Raw genomic sequence first — 5,267 nt, 5'->3', positions numbered from 1 at the left:
CCGGCCCTTGCCTTCCCTTCCGCCCGCGCAGCGCCCGAGGGCGGCTGGCTCAGCGCCGACGAGTCCTCGGGCTACGAGAGCGAGAGCGCCGCATCGGGCACGGCCTCCCCGCCGCAGCCCCGCCGCCTGCGCACCGCCTTCACCTCCACGCAGATCTGCCAGCTGGAGAAGACCTTCAAGCGGCAGAAGTACCTGGGCGCCGCCGAGAGGAGGAAGCTGGCAGCCGCCCTGCAGCTCTCCGAGGTCCAGGTGAGCCCCGCCAGCGCTCCCGCCTGCTGCGGGCGCCCCGCTGCGCCCTGGCTCTGGGCAGCCCTCTCCCGGGTTGCGCTCTACCTCCTTACCCGGCTGTCTTTTGTATGTGGCCCCTTGTTAGACTCAAAATTTGGGCTCTGCCTGACTTGGGGGGGGGCACGCTCCTGAGAGCTGCTGTGGTCCCAGTCCTGCCTGCACTTAGGCTGGGAATGGGCCCTCTGGAGGGAACAAGGCTTGCCCCCAGTCCACGAACCTCGGGTTTGCGTCCTGATGAAGTCCTCTCCCTTCGCCCTGGGATAGGGTTGCCAGCTGTCCAGGATTTCCCTGGAGTCTCCAGGAATTAGATATAAATCTCCAGGAGACTGCTGGGAGTCACCCAGGAGATAAAGGATAGGGCATTCATTAAAATAAATATTAAATGGTTGAATCTGATTTATACAGTAGTCCAGTGGGTTTTTCAAATGTAAAAGTAAAGTGCATTTGCCTTCCTGGCATAAATTCTGTGCACTATAATTAATGTCATTATGTCATGTGATGAAAGCTCCCAGAAGAGAGTCAAACTACCCTGGGAGCAGATTCAAGCACTGTTGTCAGTCCTTTACAAGACTTACCTCCTTGCAGCAGCCACCTTAGCACGTTAGGGCTTCATGGTTCAGACTAAAGGGGATTGGCTCTGAACTTAGCACCCCAGGTGGCTCACAAAGTGGTGGCATCCTTAAATAGAAGGATGTTCAATTTCTCCTTTAGGGATGTGCACTGTGTAGAATGGGGGGATCTTGCTGTGAGAACATGCCACTCACTGAGGAGCTTCCAGGCTGGATCTGTGGTGTTACCCAGAGATTACACGACATGAAAGCCCCTTCAGTTGTTCAAACGGGTGCTGCCAGCCAAGTAACTTCAAGCTCTAGTAAATGTACTGCAGTTTTGGGGTTCAGTTTGGGGTCTTCTGAATTAACAATGGTTTATAAATAACTTCTGGGCAAGATCTCTGACTCTTCTGCGAATCTTGTTTTCTTTAGGTCAAAACCTGGTTCCAGAATCGTAGGATGAAGCTTAAGAGGCAGATACAAGACCACCACCATAGCCTCCTGCCTCCAGCTCCTTTCTACAGCTATAGCCAAGGGACCCCACCAACTCTGCTACAGGATTATTCCCACTATCCTCTTGGCCCACAGCAGCAAAGACTCCTGCCTTTAACCCCAAGTCCTGCTTTGCAGTTCAACTCTTCCTTTCAAGTATATGACTTGCCACAAAATGCATCATATGGGCTTGTGGCACATGATCTGCCTTATTACCATCAACACTTTCTACCACAACTCTCCCTCCTTCCAGTTTTTCAAAACAAAGTGGAAGACCAGCAATTTAACTCTCTAACGACACTATAACCATGCCTGTATGTCAGATATGGAACAAGTATATGGTACACTGTAGGCTTTAATTGTACGTAAAATGTTTGGCTTGATATCAAGTTAAAGGTTCATAACTATACAGGCTAATTCTAATTGTATTTAACTGATATTAAAACCTGTTAAATGTATTGCAATTTAGTATTCTAGTTATCATTCCTGGATGTATATTCACTCTTTTTTTGAAGATTTTTGTGTTGTAAGATTCTGTTGGACTGTACGGTTCTTTTAATGAACAGGAACTTTTAAAGGACATATTTTAATAGCTATCAATTCTACATTGCCAAGTAGGCAGTGCTTGCAGGGAACAATTAAAAAATGGAACTAGTATTACCTTTGGTGAGACCTAGCTAGGTATTAATGTGCAAGATCTTTTATATCCTGATTCTTGAAGCTGATGAAAGGAAATCTGAAGTTAGTAGTTTTTGGTAAGACTGGAAGTTCAGAAGCTGTATTTTGGCCTTTTATTTGTTTTATATCACCATAATTCCTAGGTAGTCTTATGTGGAACAGTGGGAGAACAGTTAAAGTTGTTTCCTCATGTCTTGCTAATCTGGGGATGGAAGTTACACATTGTGTTTACGTTTCATTTCCTTCATGAAAATGAATTTAAAAATTTAAATGAAAACTAAAAGTCTAAGAGAATTAAAATACATAGCTTTTTTTAGTTTGGCTTCTTCATGATTGCATGTAAATTCATGACCTAAAGTATAGGAGGGGTCAGAGTGCTGGTCAATTAGTTATTTTTTCATACACATACTTTAGCCTAATATTTTGCATTTCAATTATGCACTTTACAGTACCCTCTAAGGACATTTTTAAATCAGTTCACAATGCATTTTTCTCATTTATCTACATTGGTAACTTATTGTGTATTTAAAATAATTTGATGCAAACTAGTTCTGAAATTAACAGGACCTTTTTAAATAGTATGAATTTTTATGTGCAGAAAGCAGAGCAGGGTCTCACTCTGCCCTGACTTCTATTAAAACTTCAGTCCAAAAGAGCTAACTAACTCTGTAGGTGTGTGGGCTTGTCTACATGAGACACTTAATACACAGTAACCTCATAACACCACACAGTAGCTTGCTCAGCAAAAACCATGCTAATATGCTACTGTGCAGTAGTATTAGGCTACCGAGCAGTGTCACTAAAAACTGGGCCAGCACTACTGCATAGTAACCTAGTTACTTTGCATTTCGGTACTACTTCATTAAGCAAGTACTAAATGTGGAGCAACTACTGTGCATTAATGAATGTGTAGCCATGCCCTGTGTGTGTGTGTGTGTGTGTGTGTGTGTGAAAAGTCTTGTGAGCCTGCTGTGGTAGGTAGATAATTGTATTGCCTCTTTAGGGGGGTGAGAGATAAGATGCTGTAATTTGCTTCTAGCTGATTTCACTGGGAGTGGCTAAGTACTTGGAACTCTTGAAAACTGGTTTTAGAACTGCATAAGGATTTAGGCTCCTCTATTATAGAAAAAGATTTAAGCCTTAGTGTGATTAAATTCCTCATTCTTAAATGGAGTTTTAATTTTTATGTTTGGCAACAATTCAACAGAAGGTAATTGATTTGTTCATGTCATTTCCATAATTTGTACAGTGGAAACAGTTTAATTCTCCCTTTAAAGACTTTTGCTATGATTGCTTCATAATTTTAGGCTCCTTAGCTAATAGCTATACTGTTTTGTCCCCCTCCCTCTCAGAGTGGCTGCATGGGTGGGTGGAGGGTTGGTGGTGACAGCTTATGGTCTTCATTGCTGAGGCTTATGAAGAAAGTTGTGTTCTTTGATTCAAGCTGGTTTAACACAACTGAAACTTCATCAAGGGGCAGGGTAGCACAGCTGGAGCCCTGTTAGCTCTTCAGTATGTAACTTTGATTGTCCTCCACCCACCCTCCCGGCTCCTTACTGCAGGCTCATCTCAAACTCTTAATAGAGCTTTTCAAGTATGATTAACTCCATTAAAAACAAGCCCTGACCTTGTCCAGAAAGGGCTAAAGGGAGTGGGAATGCAAAACTTTAGCTGTTTTCATTCAAGTCAGCTGAATACAATTGAAATAACTACCAAGATCAAGCTAGGTTCTAACACCACCAATTCACAGGGCTTCAAACAGGCTAGTCTGCATCTGAATAGGGCCTTTGGGTTTATCTTAATCTGACTGAGAAGCATGTCCTGCCAGCCCTTAGGCACTCCAGGCAGGGTAGCTGTGTATCAGAGGCTGCAGATAGATGAAAGCCAGGCTTCTCATGTGGGAACTGAGCCTTTGCAGCAGCACTCCCCTCTCCCACTTCTCTCTAGCAGCCTGTGTGGAGGGTGGGAGAGGGCTCTAGCAGAATGAGGTATGCAGAGGAATTTGTCTTGTACCTCCCCCCAACCCACCCCCAGCTCTGTCACTGGTTTATCTACTTGAGACGGAGGCAAAGCAAGGAAGGTTAGCTCAAGATTTGCTCTCTGGGGTACAGGAGGGAGAAGAAGCAACCAGCAGACTCTAGAGTACCCCTCCCCTGCTCCCCTGCCATCCTAACCCCTGAACCAGGGTGCTGCAGGTTGTGGCTACCTGGGGGGAGGAGGGGCAGTGGAAACAGGACATTTTTATGAGGAAGGTGTTTTCTCTTGGGGAAGTTGTAAAGTGGGAAGAAAATCTGAGTTTCAGGCATCCAGTTCCTGGCCTCAAGTATGTTGGAGGGGAGGAGGGTCACAGCTGGGATGAGTATGGGAGCTCCTTTCTTGTCTCTAGTTCTCCCACAAACATCCTGCCATCATATTTAAAATCTGTGTCCTTTGCATTCCTCTTGCACCCCCTTCATCATAACCCATCTTATGATACTTCTTTAATTCTTCCCCTATTGCCAGTACAGTTTGCATCTGTCCTTGCTTTCTTCCATCCCTAGCTTTCCCCACTTCTACATCCCCAGCAGGAGTTCTCTCCCCAACCCATCACCATCAGACTCTCATTTCTGTTAGTCTTCCATGTTCTGCCATGTTCCAAGGTGGTGTTGCTCTGGCCCATCTCCCACTGTGGTATGTTAAGCACCTGTCTGGTAGATATAGGCAGCAGCAGACAATTGCGGGGTGTAGAGGCAGAGAATGGAGGAGACTGACTTCCTGCAGAGAAGGGCTTCCTAGCTAGCACTGTATACAGAATGTGTGTATGTAACTACTAATACTTAGGCCGGTCCCTGAAACTTTAGAATTGATCAACTGCCATGTTCCAAGGTGACACTGCAAAGAACTATCACAGCATTATTAATCCACCTCTGCTCAGCCCATATGTTAAAGAATTGAACCCCTTTTTTTGAGCTTCACTCTTGCACAGGTTTATATAGATATAAAGATGCAACAGTGCATTATATTGCCAAAATTAATTCATAGTTTTAAAATATTCCATTTTCCTGATACATCATACCATCTGTTTCAAGTTTATGTATGAAAATACTAACTAACTGGATTAATCCAAGTGTCAGCTACTTATGTAATACAAAACTTCCCTTATTTGCTAAAATTATATTCGTTTCCTGAGATTATTTGTTTACTTAAGGCTCAGAACACCAAGAAATATGGATACTATTTCTATCTTCCGAAGACATTGCACAATATATTGCAAGATAA

General features: G+C 44.1%; 1 long non-coding RNA gene across 1 annotated transcript; it reads left to right on the top strand.

The window, feature by feature from the left end:
* The first annotated feature begins 6 nt into the window (after positions 1 to 6).
* On the top strand, positions 7 to 1,789 carry LOC109287257. The gene is made up of 2 exons (XR_002094796.1): positions 7 to 249; positions 1,272 to 1,789. It is a non-coding gene; the product is annotated as an uncharacterized LOC109287257 (long non-coding RNA).
* Positions 1,790 to 5,267: the final 3,478 nt, after the last annotated feature.

Source organism: Gavialis gangeticus, unplaced genomic scaffold (assembly GCF_001723915.1).
Source record: "Gavialis gangeticus isolate Ggan-Ray unplaced genomic scaffold, GavGan_comp1, whole genome shotgun sequence".
NCBI lineage: Eukaryota > Metazoa > Chordata > Crocodylia > Gavialidae > Gavialis > Gavialis gangeticus.
This window is presented reverse-complemented; position numbering and strand designations above follow the sequence as displayed.